At 43.3% G+C, this 16,544-nt stretch overlaps 2 protein-coding genes across 2 annotated transcripts in view; both read left to right on the forward strand.

The window, feature by feature from the left end:
• NPM1 (nucleophosmin 1) overlaps window positions 1-16,544 on the forward strand; it is a 454,395-nt gene that overhangs the window by 110,182 nt on the left and 327,669 nt on the right. The gene's annotated exons all lie outside the window — the stretch shown is intronic.
• Window positions 1-16,544, forward strand: part of FGF18 (fibroblast growth factor 18) — a 317,528-nt gene that overhangs the window by 21,061 nt on the left and 279,923 nt on the right. The gene's annotated exons all lie outside the window — the stretch shown is intronic.

Genomic DNA, 16,544 nt, shown 5'->3' on the forward strand with positions numbered 1-16,544 from the left:
TTTTGTAAAACTTTAAGTAGGAATGGCCAAAGCACATTGTCAACAGCTTTTTCTGCGTCCAGAAACATAAATGCCATTTTTCTACCCTTCCTCCTAGAATGTTCAATTGGAATTAAGAGATATCTGATGTTATCTTTCATATATCTTTTCAGAACAAATCCTGTTTGATCTTGATGAATTAGTTCTGGAATACATTTTTGGGCAGAGCAATCCTGACTTTTGAGACGGCTGTACACTGGAACGTGAACGTAACTGAGGCATTGCTAGTTTGTTTCTTAAGGGCCAAGTCATGCTCAGGCAGAGGGGGAGAAAAAACATAGCTTGCCACATTCGAGACCATCGCCATGGCAATTCTGCTGGAGTGTGGACATCTGGTGTGTGGCTAAGATGGAGGTGACAGGAGGGGAGGAGCATCTAAGGCCCACAGGATTGGCCAGCCCAGAATTGGCCAGGTGCCATTGCACATGACAGTCAGGGGTAGGGAGAGGTGGCCCTGGAGAAGCTGATCACCTTTCCCACCCCACCCCCTGACAGAGAACTGTGCCAATGACAGGCATATGGTTAAAGACAACTGCTTTCCCTGCATGCCCTAGTGAATAATACAAGTCCATCCCCTGCCAGGGGTCTCCCCAACACAGACTCTGAGACACTCAGTGACACCGTGATGCCCCCTTCTCTGTGCATGGAACCTTTTCCCCGGTGGCAGAGAAACACAGAATGTGAGGCACCCATTCCATTAGCGACCCCTCCATAGGTTGTGCCATAAGCACAACAGCTCCATGGGGTTGGGCAGGCTGAGGGATCGGGCAGGCTGAGGTGATGCATCTGACCCAAGGCCATCCTCCCTCCCATGGCATGAGTGGGGGAAAGACTCTGAGGCTCCCCTGTCCAGCCTTGCACAGAGGTGGCTCATTGGTTTTCACCACCTTCCACACCCCGTCCACAGAAGCAAGTGAGCTCACCCTCTTAGATATTCCCTCAGGGAGCTCACAGACAGAGTGGCAGATGGGGTGGGGAGAGAGGGGGCAGAGAGGAGCTTGAAGTAGAAGCCAAGCAGAAGAGACAAAGTGGGGGCACATCTAAGGCTTTATTGCACTGGAACCAAGTGGGACAACATCCCAGGTGGAACTTGGAAAGTCTTGCAGGGCACGAGGCTCCATTCTGAGAGGAGGTCAGGAACAGCTGACTGAGTAGAGTGGTGGGGGGGTTAGAATCGCCATTACTGGAAGCCTCTCTGTTGAATCTCCACCTGCAAAACAAAGAAACAGATCCATAGCACTGGGGAGGAGTGCCATGTCACCCTCAGCCATGGATGTCCTGTCCTGACAGGGTCAGCGGGGGGGGGGGGGGGGTGTAGTTTGACAAAACACCCCCCGCCCCCAAGCACATGATAGAACCAGTCAATGCTCATCCACCTGTCCTGGGTTAAAGTGCTCCTGGATTGCTTGCAATTCATCAGCCATGGAAGCTGCAGTGCAAGGCTGTGTTTTGGCAAAGGACCATCTTAAAGGGACAGTCACTGACCTACTTCATCATAGGCATTAGAGCAGCTGCCAGACCCCCCCCCCCCAACACCCTGTGCCCTGCTAGGGGTGGGAACCAGGCAAAGGACAGACCATCTCCTTGAAAACAGTGTAGGGAGCCTCTAGTTGCATGTAGGGGGCGTGGCAATGAACAGCATGGCCCATGCCACCCCATGCCTGAGCTTGCTGCCAGGTTCAATTGCTGGAGATGCTGTCACTCCACCCAGCCTTGAGCGAGGGGAGGGGGGGAGGCAAGTTTGGGGTGCATGCTCGCACCTAGCTGTCTTTGTGCGACCATTCTTTTGTGCTGAGCCTCTGAAGGTCAGGTACCTGTTGGGACTTGGAAACAGGAGAGGTTAGTCACAGAATAGAGACCTCACTCTCCTCCTTGCATACTGTCTAAGTACCCTCTCTGTGCAGTGCCCACCACCAAAGTGCCCCACCCCTTGCTCTAAGTCCACATGGCAGGGAGCTCCAAGACAAAGTCCTGTGCTGTGCACCCTACCTAAAGAATTTTGCGAGGCCTGAGCAGACGTTTTTGAAGGAAGGGGGGGGCTGCAATTGGGTGCTGGAGAGGGGACTTGGCCAGCCCAGGGCATGAGGGGATTGGTGCGGCATTTAGTCGGCTCACTGTGGAGTTCCAAGGCTTTGACAGGAGTAGCAGCAAACTTTGTTTTCATGACCCATGGATGTCTATTTCCTTGTCATAACTTTACGCCTCTCATGGGGGGTGGAGCTGAAAGGTCTTAGGAAGCCAACTAACTCTGGCCATGCCCCCAACACCACCCCCACCTATGCCAAAATGGCTGTTTCCGCCTCAGTTGCACTGATGCCTGGCCTTGGCTCCCCTCTGCCTGAAGCCATGAATGGGAGCCCACTCAAATGCCCTTACACTGATGTAACTCCCATTTGTGCTGGCGTGGAGTGACTTAGACTGGCGTGACTAGAACTTATGCCCATGTAGGAGTTAGTGTACTTCCAGAGAACTTTTGTGCTGTTAGTTTCTTAGAAATGATTATTGCAAAATTTTTGTAATCTACATTTAACAATAAGATTTGTGTTTTAACAATTTATTGATAACATATGGTTACAATATTTAGTTATCTCTTTTCTATACTAACCCATATGATATTTCAACCCCCCCTCCCTCCAATACTTGACTTCCCCGAAGTTATAAATTTAAGTTCAATTATAAAGGTACTGCTAACCAATCAAAGTTCAATACTTTTCATTTCTCATTGATACTAAAATCAAATCTTTGTCCATCTTACACCATAACTTTTCATAATTATTTTTGAACAAGTCAATATTCTTCATGCTTATTTCTAATCCAAGATACTTAACTTCAGTAGTAACTTCGCAGCCCGTTAAAGTTTGCAATTCTTTAAGTCTATTTGGTTGCATATTTTTACATAAAAACTTCGACTTCTCTTTATTTATATATAATCCTGCTAATTCTCCATATTCTTTTATCTTGGATAACAGCAATGGTGAAACTTGGATCGGATTCTCTATTATGAACACAATATCATCTGCAAAGGCTTTATATTTATACAAGAATCCTCTAATTTTTAATCCTTCTATTTCTTTATCATTTTGAATTTGTTGTAATAAAATTTCAAGAGTCATTATAAATAACAATGGTGATAACGGACATCCTTGTCTTGTACCTTTGCTTACCTTCAATTCTTTTGTAAGATGTGCATTTACACACAGTTTTGCTTGTTGTTCCGTATATATTGCTTTCGTCATTTTTATAAAACATTCCCCTAAATTTATTTTTTCCATTACAACAAACATAAAGTCCCAGCTCAAATTATCAAAGGCTTTTTCTGCATCTACAAAGAATAAGGCCGCTTCCTTTTCTGGATGCTTCTCATAATATTCCACAACATTAATAACAGCTCTTACATTGTCTCTTATTTGTATTTTAGGAAGAAATCCGGCTTGGTCTTTTTTTATAAAGTTGATCAAATATTGCTTCAGTTGTTCTGCCAAAATTCTTGTATAGATCTTGAGATTGGTCTATAAGATTGTGGTAGTAGTGGATCATTCCCCTCTGTGTATTAAAGTAATATTGGCCTCTTGCCATGTTGGTGGTAGCTGTTTTTTTCTTGCATCTCATTCATTATATTTTGAAGCAGTATTGTTAAAATATCTTCAAAAGATTTGTAGTATGTTGTTGTAAGACCATCTGAACCTGAGACTTTATCCTTTTTTTAGTTTTTTAATAGCATAATTGATTTTTTTGTACAGTTATCATTTGATTTAATATTTTTCTATGTTCTGGCATAAATTTTTAAAATGATGACTCATAGATATTTTTCCATTTCATCCACATTTGCAAGTTCTTTTTTGTAGTGGTTTGTAAAAAACGGTTTTTATTTGATCCATCATCCCTTGTTTTGAACAGAGTACTCGACTTCCTTTTCTGATTCCTGGTGTCCTCCTCTTTTCCCTTTCATTTCTTCCTGATTTGTTTGCAAATTTGAAATGCCTTTGTCTTAAATATTTTAATTCTTTCTACATTTATTCAACTTCTACCAGTTCCAGATGTTTTTTAAAAATGTTTGATCTCTTTCAACTTGTTTTTATTGCCAGTACTTTTATGTTCTTGTTCCAATGCCCTTATTTCATCTGCTATTTTTTTGTAGAATCTTGTTTTTCTTTTTTCTTTCTTGCAGCTATTGTCAGTAAGTTTCCCCTACTATAAGCCTTGCTGACTTCCCATGTTAATGATGCTGTTGTATTATTAATATTGTTAAATTTAAAATATTCTATTACACTTATATCCTTACACTTATGTTTAACTTCATCTTGTAGTAAGAAGTTATCCATCTCTTTTATTTTCTGTTTCCACTCTTCCAAGTTAGTTCTATTGGATTGTGGTCTGCTAGGGGTTTTGGTAGAATTTCTGCTTTTCCTACTTTATCAATTAATATCCTGGATATCCAAAACACGTTTATTCTTGAGTATGATTGATGTCTATCCAAGTAAAATGTGAAGTCTCTTCCTTCTGAATGGAAGGGTCACCAAATGTCCTCTAGTTCTAACATCTCCATATATTTAAATACATTCTTTGGTAATTTTCCACCATCATTTTTTGATCTGTCTTTTTTAGGCTTGAGGACTCCATTCATATCTCCAAATATCAAAATTTCTCCTTCATAAGAATCTAATAATGTTTGATAAAAGTTTTCATAGAATTTGTTTTTGTTTTCAATTGGTGCATATATTGATCTCACTGTCTGGATTTGTCCTACTATTCAGAATAAGATAACTTCCTTTCTGATCTCTTAATTCTTCAAGGATTTCTAAACTTTGATTGTTGATATAAATAAATACACCTTTTTTCTTGGTTTGGACAGAGACTAACTTTACCCAATCTTTTAAAATTTAAAAGATATTCTTGCTTTTTCTTTATGTAAGTTTCTTTATGCATAAGATGTCTGCATTGAATTTTTTTTTAATTGGTTGAAGATTTTTGATCGTTTAAATGAGGAGTTTAATTTGTTAAGGTTTGCTGAGATTATTTTAAGCTCTGAATGAATTTTATTTTTGTTTCTTTTTTCCCTTTTTTTCCTTTGCATCTCCTTCTTTAGAGAACCTTACTGGTAATAGCTACAATAGCTCCAGGGTCTTCTGAGCTTTGATCACTATCTGGTTTCAGTTCTTGTAAGAGTTCTTCTGCCTCTTCTGCTTTTTTTTGTTTTTTACTCTTTGGAAAAATATTTCTAAGGCACATGGAATTTTCCAACAATAATGTATATTTTTCTGTTGAAGCGCTTGTGACAGATTTCCAAATTCCTTCCTCTTCTTGACTGTATCTGGTGGAAGAACTTGAAAAATTTGAATTTCTTTACCCTTAATTCTAAGAGGTTCCTTCCTGTGCTGTGATAAATTGCATCTTTTGATTTTTTTATGTGAAGGAGATCAGTATGTCTCTTGGTAGGTTATTTTGCCTTGTGTATCTTGAGATAATTTTGAAGCTTTGTTCAATTTCCAGGAAATCATCTTGTACTGTTAAATAATGTTGTATTAATTTTCTGAACCCATTTTCTAAGTCCTGATCATGGAATGATTCTGGAATGCCACAAAATTGTAGATTATTGGTTCTGAGTTTCACTTCTAAAACCTTAGTCCTTTGATTCAAGTACTCTTTGCTTTGTCTTAATTTGTCTTTGCTTTGTCTTAGTTTCTTGACTCTTTTGTTTGTTTTCTTGAATCTTTTGGTTTATTTTTTGTATTTTTTTAAGAAAAAGTAAATGTAAGATACGTATTTTGTTAGAAAGCTATGTTACCAAGTGTATGCTGTCCAGCAAATAGAAGTAAGAGCTTAAAGTCTTGTCATTTTAAATCCTGGGCTGGGCACAGGAGACGATCAAGATGGGAACAGTTGCTTCTTCTGTTCAATGTTACTGTTGTTCAAGTGACAACAAAAAAAGTTACAATATTCCATCAATGGTACAAGAAGTAGTCAATATGAAGCAAGGTTATAAATCAGTACTTGTCTTATCTTATATCCACTTGTTCTTTTAGAGTAGTTTGTTGATATCCAATTAGTTCTTTTAAATGTTGTATTTATGTTACTTCCCCCAATTTAAAAGTTTGTTAAAAAAGCTTTATCTTTGTAGAAGGGAAGTATTTCCTTTAACAAGGAGCCGTAAATCTTGTTAGGATTCTCCAATGCCACCAAGGAGCGAGATAGCAAGAAAATAAAGTTCCAGTTCTTTATAAAAGTTAGTAAGATGAGCTTTTAAATAATGGTCTGAGTAAGATTTGTTTGAAAATATTTACAAACATTGGATAGGCAGACTTTCTTAGTTTTCCAATTGGCATTCTCAGGATATGCTTGGTTTTTACAATGCCAAATATCTTGTCAAGCAAAGATTGTGGGATCAGTGTATTCAAGTTGACATGGGATTATTAGGCAAATTGAGAATTTCTATGGTTTATAAACAGTTATTTCCCTCACCTCTGGTATTTTCTCCATATTTTGTTAATCTAATTAATTTCAAGTATCAAAAAGCTTTTATTAGGGATTGTTTTGATATCTTGCCGTTACTGGCCAATGAAGGTCGTTTTAAGCAAATATGAGAAAATAGTTTGCCCCTGTGATCAAATGTCTATGGAAGACCTATCTCGTGTCATATTTTATTGTGCAAAACAAGAGGCAGACCGAAATAGGTTTTTGTGTACAATTTTATCTCATCTTCTTGGAAGGTTAGACTAAGAGAAATAAATATCCCTATAGTCAGATACAGATAAATATATTAGCTTCCAAGTGGCAAAGTTTGTGGCTGCCATTATAGATTTTTAAAAAAGAGTAATGAGATATATTAACTACTCTCCTTTTTACTACTCTGGGTTGTTTTCTTAGGATGTCATTGGATAAATTTTATTGCTAATTCAACCTAAATTTTATTATGATTACTATAACTCTATTGTTGTATTGAATATTTAATTTTTTTATTGTTGTGTCTGGTTGTTGGTTGCTATGGCATTTTTTTGCTAATGCAATAAAGATTGATTGATTGATATGCTTGATAGTAGCCGCAGAGCAGAAGCCAGAAGACCACTAATTAAAGGAGACTCAAAATCCTCCATGCTTCCAAAAAGTCAGCCCTGCCTGACTTTGAGCCCTGGTACCAAGAAGCAGAGAGCTCAAAACAAGCTGTGTTCTAGTCAGACGCCATGTTCCCGCCCCCCCCCTCCGTGTTCTTCATTTATTTCTGTAAACTGATGTCTTAATAGACCAATATGGTGTGCATGGTTCAGCTGTTGCTGTTCTTGAGACTGGTTGAAGGAGCATGTAGAAGTTGTTTTCAGTGTTAAAAAGCCAGACCATTTTCGCACACAGTTTACCACGTGGTCACGTTCCTGTTCTCTCCGCAGCGTCCGTTGGATTTCCCACTATCTGCACTGGAGTTACTGGAAGTGTCGCGGCTTTTGCGTAGCAAATGTAAACTGCTAAAACCCAGTTTATGTTTGCTAAGCAAAAGCTGCGGCACTTCCTGTAACTCTGGCGCAGATAATGGGAAATCCGGCGGACGCTGCGAACAGAAACGTGACCACATGGTAAGCTGTGTGCGAAAATGTTAACAGTATATTCTCAGTAGGGTGGATTTTAACCATTCCCATTGGCAGAAGACAATTCTGCCAGTGAAAAGATTGGGAGATATCTGGTGTTTTTTGGATGGGTATAATGCCATAGAGTGCAATCTTTAAGACAACCATTTTCTCCAGGGGAACTGATTTATGTCATCTGGACATCAGTTGTAATAGTGTGAGATCTCCAGGTGCAACCCAATGTACCATGGCAGCAATCCTGTGTGTGTTTACTCACAAGTAACTGCCCATTTTATTCAGTGGGGCTTACACCCAGGAAAGTGTCCTTAGGATTGTAGCTATAGCCCTCTGACTTCCATCAAAGGCTAATTTTGCTAGATAGCAACTGAATGGGCAGACCACGGTCTGATGAAACAAGTGAACTGCTAAAATCACTGCCAATGAAGGCTTTGAAACAGCTGTTATGATCTGGTGTTTGTCCAACTTCTATTCACCCTTCCAAAGTGCTCCAGGGTAGCAGTGGGGAAAGCTTTGGAAATTAGAAGTGTGGAAAGATTAAGATATACCAAACCTGCTCCTTCAGAGGCTAGAGAGATTTGCAGGTTGTGCCAGACAACCACTGTGAGTTACACGTGTTGTAATTTCAGGCCTTTCAGATCCACTCAAGCCAGTGAGAATATATAGCACACCAATGTTAATTGGGAGCAAGTGGACCTAGGAAAGTGGTTACTGTCGCTTTCCATGGCCTTATATTTCAAAATCCAAAGGTGTTCTAGAAGTAAGCCAAACATCTGCTCTTCCCTCATTAAAAAGGTAAAGGTAGTTCCCTGTGCAAGCACCAGTCGTTTCCGACTCTGGGGTGATGTTGCATCACGACGTTTTCATGGCAGACTTTTTACAGGGTGGTTTGCCATTGCCTTCCTCAGTCATCTGCACATTCCCCCCAGCAAGCCGGGTGCTCATTTTACCAACCTCGGAAGGATGGAAGGCTGAGTCAACCTAGAGCTGGCTACCTGAACTCAGCTTCCGCCAGGATCAAACTCAGGTCATTAGCAGAGGGCTCGGAGTGCAATACTGCAGCTTTACCACTCTGCGCCACGGGGCTCCCCTCATTAATCCATGCTAAAAGAAAGCCTGCTTTGGTATTACAGGGGTATGATTTAATAGGAAGATGAACCAATCAGAGCTTTAATTGGTGGGACCAGATTTAAAGTGATGGTGACAGATTTTGATGGGTGGAGTTGAAATTGGTTTGGGGCCATTAAAATCTTTTTCATTGTGGTGTTTTACTATAGATATTTTTTGTTTGGTCCCAAGGAATAGAATGGACCAAACTGTAAGGGTTCTTGTAAGATCCCAAATCAGACTAGCCTTTTCTATTCATTCGTCTGTTCTCACAGTGGTTGTGGTTAGCCTTTTAGTGGTAGTCTACATCCAAAGAAGCCAAGCAATTAGAAATCTGAGATATTCTGCCTTTGAGCTGTTGCTAGATGTGCTTTCCATGAATTCACCTCACTTCCCATTTAAAGCTATTAGTAAGAACGATAAAGATAAAATGCTTTCTTCTCTCTGCATCAAAGCCATTATAATGACTCAACATAACTGTTAAATGGGGATTTGAACCTAGTTCTTTGCAAACTAAGTTCAACAAGCCACCCCCTGTACAATGCTAGCTACTCTGCAAAGCATCAAGTATTATGTTAATCCTGATCAGATTAGGGTTGCCAGGTTTTACCAGGCTCTGGGTTGGGGATGTTCCTTGCACATGCAAAGTGTGTATGGTGTGATAACATCACCCAGAAGTGATGTAATTGTGCTAGACACATTGCAGGGGTGATATTCCAGCACTTGGGAAAAAAACTCTATGGTTATCATAAGAGTTTTCCCTCCAGAATGCCAGAGTGCTCTCCCAACATGCCCAGTGTGATTACAGGTGGGATGGGGCTCCCCCTGCCAGCCACTTCCATGGTCTCAAGCAACAGACTTCCATGGTGGTGGGCTGGAGGCCTCAAAATCAGGGCAACCCCACCCTCAGCAGAAGGCTGGGAAACCTAGATCAGATACAAGTTAATATCATTTTTAAAAAAGCCTCTGAATTATTAAGTTAAAAGCATGGCAATTATTTTTTTCTTCCTTTAGTTCAGAAGCTTGGCCTGTGTGTCCTATTGTTGGACCTCCAGAGCAACTGGTTGACCACTGTGTGAGAAAGGATGCTGTACTGGATGGATCACCTGTCTGATCCAGTAGGGCTTAAGCTTGCTGGGTGACCTTGGCATTATTTCATTCTGATCCACCTCACAGGGCTGCTGTTGTTGGAAGGATCAAATGGAGGAGGGTGAAGATGAAGTACTTGATGGGCTGTTACATAGAGGGTGGTTCAGAATTATTTTCTGTTGCCCCAGAAGACCAGACCAGAACCAGTGGGTTGAAATTAAATCAAAAGAATTTTCAGCTAAACATTAGGAAGAACTTCCTGTTAGTGTGTTTCCTCGGTGGAACAGGCTTCCTTGGGAGGTGGTGGGCTCTCATTATAATTTTACTGTAATTTTTAAGCAGAGGCTAGATGGCCATCTGACAGCAATGCTGATCCTGTGAATTTGTTTGGGCTAGGCATTGATGAGTCAGTCAGGATACCTGTTCAACTGTCTTCAGTCTCTGTCAACTGATTTTTACCTCAGAACACAGAGTTCCACAGCTGACCAATCAGAGAGAGGGGTGTGCAAGCAGGCAGCAGCTTTACCCCTAAGTGAAAACGCAGTTTACCCCTTTTCACTCCCTTAGGGGCGGAGTTTCTAAAAATCCCTTCTTAGTGGGTGCTTATGTTATGGAGGGAATGCACACCCTGAATTTTGGGTTTCTAGGTCCATAGGTTTGGGCTGGGCATTGATGAGTCAGCCAGGACACTTGTTTATATTTATATAGACGGAATAGCTGCTTTAAAAGAAATGCCAGCTGCTAAGTAGGAAATCATGGAGACGTTGTTGTGTGTGATAGATGTAAAATGACATAAGAAAATTAAAGAAAATCATTAGATGTTATATATGGATTAGATTTGTGTGTGTGTGTGTGTGTGTGCATGACAGAGAGAAACTTTTGGGTATCTTTCCTCAATCAGTATACTATTCTGTCAAATTTGTCTGTTACACTGTACAAGCTAATATTGATAATCTGTAAAATAAATTATGATTAATTCTGCACAGGCTGATGACCTTGTGGTCCCTTTCTTTGATCAGCAAGACTTCCTTCTATGTGAGATCAGAATAGTAAACAGTCCTGCTGCAATCGATAGATTGATAAACCAGGTATTATTTTCTGATTGGTTTAGGTTAATGCTTTGTAGAGTTGTATGCATTCAGGCATAGTAGACACACTTGAAAATATCAAGCGATTAAAAGGGAGGAGCTCTCCAGTTTTTAGATTGTTAGCATGGCCAGCGGGCAGGGGAAGCTGGCCAGGAGCAGGCCTCATTTTGGGCAGGAGCTCACAGGAACGGAACTCCAGAACTTCTACATTGTATTGTGCTCTTTCTTTCTTACCACCCCCCCTCCCCCAGACTTGCTTCTGAGCGCCATTGTTCAAACCCCCTGTGAGAATTTTGCTGAACTCTAAGATCTGACAGACTTTCTAATATTTTCCCCCACAAAAAATGGGAAAATAACCAAAACATATAAAGCAGACAGATGGAAATCTTCATCATGCCACTATGGCCACATAGGAGAAAGTAATTTAAAAAGCATGATGGAAGTAAGGTTTTATTATGACAATTCTAATTCAAGAAGCATTTTAAGGCAGATGATGAACTGATATAATTTAGTACACCTTCTGGTGATGTCAGGGATGTGTGGAATATGCAAATGAGTTGTGCTAATGAGCTTCAGCACCATTTTTCTATGAAATGACCCCTGGCTAGGAGAATAATTGTGTAGAAGAGGGAATTTTGGGCAGGCACTGTTTTCTGTGTGTAATAAACCACAAGAAACAACTGTCAAAGGTACAGACATACCATCCTTCTTTTATGTCTGATCACCCTAGGAGAAAGCATATAGTAACCCTCAGTCAGGGCCAGTTCACCTGCTAGGCAAACAAAGTGGTTGCCTAGGGCGCCAGCAGGGTGGGGGTGCCAAATTCGGCCTCCCCCCCAGGCCAATGCCTAGTTTGCCCGCTCTCCAGCCTCCTCCTCCCTCCCTTCCCCACCCCATGTCTATTTCAATGCCAGAACAGGGCTCTAGCAATGCATTCCTGGCTATCTAATGGCGCCCCCCACCAATCAGCTGTGCGGCTGCGCTCAATGTCTGTCAGGACCAGCGTCCTGAAAGGGCGGCCCTGCTGCCGCTGACTTCTCTCTACTTCCTTCCCATCCAGGAAGTAGAGAGAAGTCAGTGGCAGTGGGGCCGCCCTTTCAGGATGCTGGTCCTGACAGACAGCAGCAGTGGATACCTGAAATAGATGGCCTATCTGCCTTACACTAGGCCTTACACTGCAGGCCTATTTTGGCCAATATTGCATACTCTGATTCATCCAAGGCCTTTCTTGACATCTGTTGTTCTTTAATTGGAGGTTTGGTAACCTTCTGAATGCAAAGTGGGTACTTACTTGGAACATTTTTATTTTGCCTCTCCAAGAACCCTGCCCAGAGGTGCTTCACAATATGAAACATGATAACCCCCCCAAGTCAACATGAAAGTTATTAAAATCCCAATTTTTAAAAATAAGACCACAGCCCAAGCATCAAACACACAAAACATGGAGTTTAAAAGGCTCTTAAACATTTTTCAGGTGATTTTTTAAAAAATTAATCCTTTAATTAAAAGCCTAGGTAAACAGAAATGCTTTGGCCTGGCACCCAAATGGAAGTAGAGTAGTAGCCAGGTGAACCTCAAGGGTAAGAGTGTTCCACAGGAGAGGTGCCACCACTGAAGAAGCCCTGTGCCCCTACCTGCCTCACCTTTGAAGGTAGGGGCACAGAGAGCAGGACTGAGGAGAATCTTAGCTGGTGGACAGGACAGTATGGGATGACGGTCTTTCAAGTAGCCCTGGTCCCAAGTCATTTAAGGCCTTAAAGGCAAGCTCCAGGAGTCCGGATTTTGAATTCTGTCCAGAAAGAGTAGAAAAGAGCAAGAGTCCAGTAGCACCTTAAAGAATAATAAACTTTGTGGCAGGGTATGAGCTTCCGTGCTGTTTTCTAGTGCTACAGACAGACTGACATGGCTACACATCTGGATCTATGTCTAGAAACAGATAGAAAGCTGGCTGTAGTGCTGATAGTTGTTATGGCATCTCAGAGAGTCCACATGCTTTTAAGGGCGTGCCTCACCTACACAGCTGAAAGTATTATTTCTGCACCTCTGCTTCTGGGTAGGGGAATAGTAATGTATCTAAGCTAAGAAGATGAACACAGCTCTTAACTCTTTACATAGTTCACTGGCTGCCCAGTAGAACAAAAGGGGAACAGAAGATATCATTGCAACCCATTAAACAAAGATAACATACAGATTCACTAAAATAGTGTGTGGTCTGTAAGGACAAAACAGTGCAGTCTTGTTGATGGTGTCCATAAGAAATTTAAAAGCTCAGAATGAGAGAAAGTGGCGCTTTCTGTTTCCCTTCCTGGTAACTTGTTTAGACTCAGTTCAAAGTAACTGGGGTCGCGGTCACACTCACCATTAAATTCATCCCTAACCCGTCGCTATTATACCCCGCAGCTTTTTTACAATGAATTTCCTGATCAGACATCCCTCCATCCTTCAGTTCTAAGCAGCGTTGTTCCCGTTGTTGGTTGATCAGGGGTCTCAACCAGACCTCATTTTTTGAGATAGCATTCCACACTCACGCAAACGCAGTACCATGGATATTGTGCTTGGCTTTTTTTTTTTAAAGGTGCCAGCAAAGGTGGGTGATCTTCCTCTCCCCCCCCCCCCCATTTAAACACCCGGAAAGGAAGGGGAAGCCCAGGAGCTCTCTTTGCTGTCTCTCCACCTAGCGGGGAGACAGCAAAGGTGGGTGATCTTCCTCCCCCCCCCATTTAAACACCTGGAAAGGAAGGGGAAGCCCAGGAGCTCTCTTTGCTGTCTCTCCACCTGCCGGGGAGACAGCAAAGGTGGGTGATCTTCCTCTCCCCCCCGCCCATTTAAACACTTTGCTGTCTCTCCGCCTGGTGGGTGATCTTCCTCCCCCCCCCCCATTTAAACACCCTGAAAGGAAGGGGAAGCCCAGGAGCTCTCTTTGCTTTCTCTCCACCTGCCGGGGAGACAGCAAAGGTGGGCGATCTGCCTCCCGCCCTATTTAGGAAAGGTCCCCTGTGCAAGCACCAGTCGTTTTTGACTCTGGGGTGACGCTGCTTTCACAAAGTTTTCACGGCAGACCTTTTACAGGGTGGTTTGCCATTGCCTTCCCCGGTCATTACACTTCCCCCTTCCCCAGCAAGCTGGGTGCATATTTTACCGACCTCGGAAGGTTGGAAGGCTGAGTCAACAATTGCTGGTGCAATGATATCATTTGGAGTGAGCTCTCGCAGGGAAGCGGATGTGCACTTGCAACGAGTTGGCTACAACAGAGCATTCAAACATAGAAAGTATGCGTGGGAGTCATCGGAAGCATTCTTATTCCGGATTTAATGTACTATCAAAAAAGTCCGCATCTCAGTCATGGCAGTTCGGGACACGAACGAGCCAACGACCATTGCCAGATGCTGATGTTTGGACAACCGCATAAAATCCGACATGCATCTGGCTTTCATCCATGCCCATCTTGTGAGTTTATGTGCGTCTGACCTCGGCCTTAATGTGCTATCAAAAAAGTCCGCATCTCAGTCGTGGCAGTTCGGGACACGAACGAGCCAACGACCATTGCCAGATGCTGATGTTTGGACAACCGCATAAAATCCGACATGCATCTGGCTTTCATCCATGCCCATCTCGTAAGTTTATGTGCGTCTGACCTCGGCCTGGATGACTGGCATTATAGAAACTAGCCTAGCTCTTCCATGCTGCTGGTAAGTGTATAGTAATAAATGGATTGCAGTTTTCAAACCCAAACAATCTTATGGAATATCTAGTTTCATTTTACCCTCCAGCAGAAGTGGCATATTCTTAATGGCTGCCATATTTTTAATAACTTACTCCAGCATGGAGATGAGCAAAGTTTCATTTTACTAAATTTTCATTAGCGTTTAGCCAAGAACTCGAGTTAGCATGTCTGGGGAATGCTGTTGTCCTACAAAGCTGACTAGGGGTCCCAACTCCCCCGCCCTGGCGGGGGCCCCCAGATATAGAAGCCTCCTCCCCCGCCCTCCCAAAATTCGGAACCGGGGGGGAAATGGCGCCATTTTGGTGCCACTCGCTCTTGGGGCATTTGGAGGCAGGGCGGCCTTTTGCAAAAAGCAATGGCAAAAAAAAAAAAGTGCCAGGGAGGCCTTGCAAAGAACAACCCACCCCCGCCTGGCGCCCCTTTTGGAACAGCCTTGAGCCTTTGCGCTTCCTTACCTTCCCTTCCCTTCCCCGCTCTGCGATTCTTCTCCCCACCTTTAGAAAGAACTACAACTCCCAGCATGCCTAGCACGGCAGCTTTCCAGGCTTGTAGTTCTCTGGGCCGCTCGCCTCCCATTGGCTTGTGGGGCTGAGCTCCGGACGGGGAGCTATGCTTCCCGCCATGCCCCGCAGCAGGACCCAGGCTTCTGTGAGTCGTCTTCGTTCCCACATGGGGAACAGCTGAGGGAGAAGCGGAAAATGGCTGCAGGCGGCGGGGCGGCTGATGCGGGGCGGGGGGCGAAGGCGAGCGAGCTGGGAGGAGACGGCAGGTAAGAGAGACCCCCCCCGTCCAGTAGGGAAGGGGCAGTGGGGCTGGATCTCGCCCCCCCAGTTGCAAAAGGGGAGAGAGAGAGGGAGGCGTGGGAATGCCAGAGGGTGAACGGGGATTGTGCATGTTGCTGCGCTTCTCCCGTGCCCTTGAGGGTGACGCGTGAAAAAAGCACGTAGGAAGAGTTCAGGGTCCCCAACGGCCCGCCCCAAGCCGGTACACCTGAGCGTGGAGGTGCTACTGCTGATTGGGTTGCCAATCCCCAGGTGTTTAATTATGCTTGTCACAGCCTTGATCTTGGCTCCACCCCTAATGTCTCCTGGCTCCACCCCCAAAGTCTCCTGGCTCCACCCCCAAAGTCCCCAGATATTTCTTGAATTGGACTTGGCAACCCTAAAGCTGACTCAGACAACTGCCTATTTTGCCCATTCTTGGTCATTGATGAACAGCTCACACTTCCTGCAGAGAGAGGTCTTTCCTGCTACCTGATCTCTGACTTGCCAGTGATAAAGTCTATGACATTTTTTAAAATATGCAGCACGTGGGGTAGATTGGGATGAAAGAACAGCCCAGGGGCGAGCTGAATTGAGAGGTCCCTGTGGTCTGCTTAGCTGTAACTGGGGATGCAGAGACAATGATGATGTGGGTGGTGGGAGAAAGGGTGGACCTCCAACATCAATGCAGGCAGTTGGCAAGTGGCTATTCCTCCAGGGGTGTACAAAGCAATGAATTGTCCCATTGCTGACCAGGCAGTAATGTCAGCGAAGGGGCATTGAAGTTTCAACAAGGATCAGTCTTGGCTTTGTTTAAAACAAAGTTTCCATTTATTGATTACAGCAATGCTATTCACTACACAGGTTAATTGATACTAATAACGAGAGGGGTGCAAGCATGAGCATTTATGTATACACATCAAAGCATAGGGGTTTTAAATCACTTCCCAGAATAAAACTAGGGCTCCACTGTTGAGAATAGCCAGTGCGCCTATCTGTTATCTCCCACCTACATAGTCTGTCTCTTCTCCCCTGCTGTGGCCTTGCTTGTCTCTGCCAGGCGCCTGGGAACCGGCTAGATGTTTTGCACTTCAAAAGGCCTTTGGCACCTCCGTTCCCTCCTCCCGGCCATCCTTCACATTCCTCTACAACACTGGGGTTAGTA

This window comes from Heteronotia binoei, chromosome 1 (genome assembly GCF_032191835.1).
Source record: "Heteronotia binoei isolate CCM8104 ecotype False Entrance Well chromosome 1, APGP_CSIRO_Hbin_v1, whole genome shotgun sequence".
Taxonomy (NCBI): Eukaryota; Metazoa; Chordata; class Lepidosauria; order Squamata; family Gekkonidae; genus Heteronotia; species Heteronotia binoei.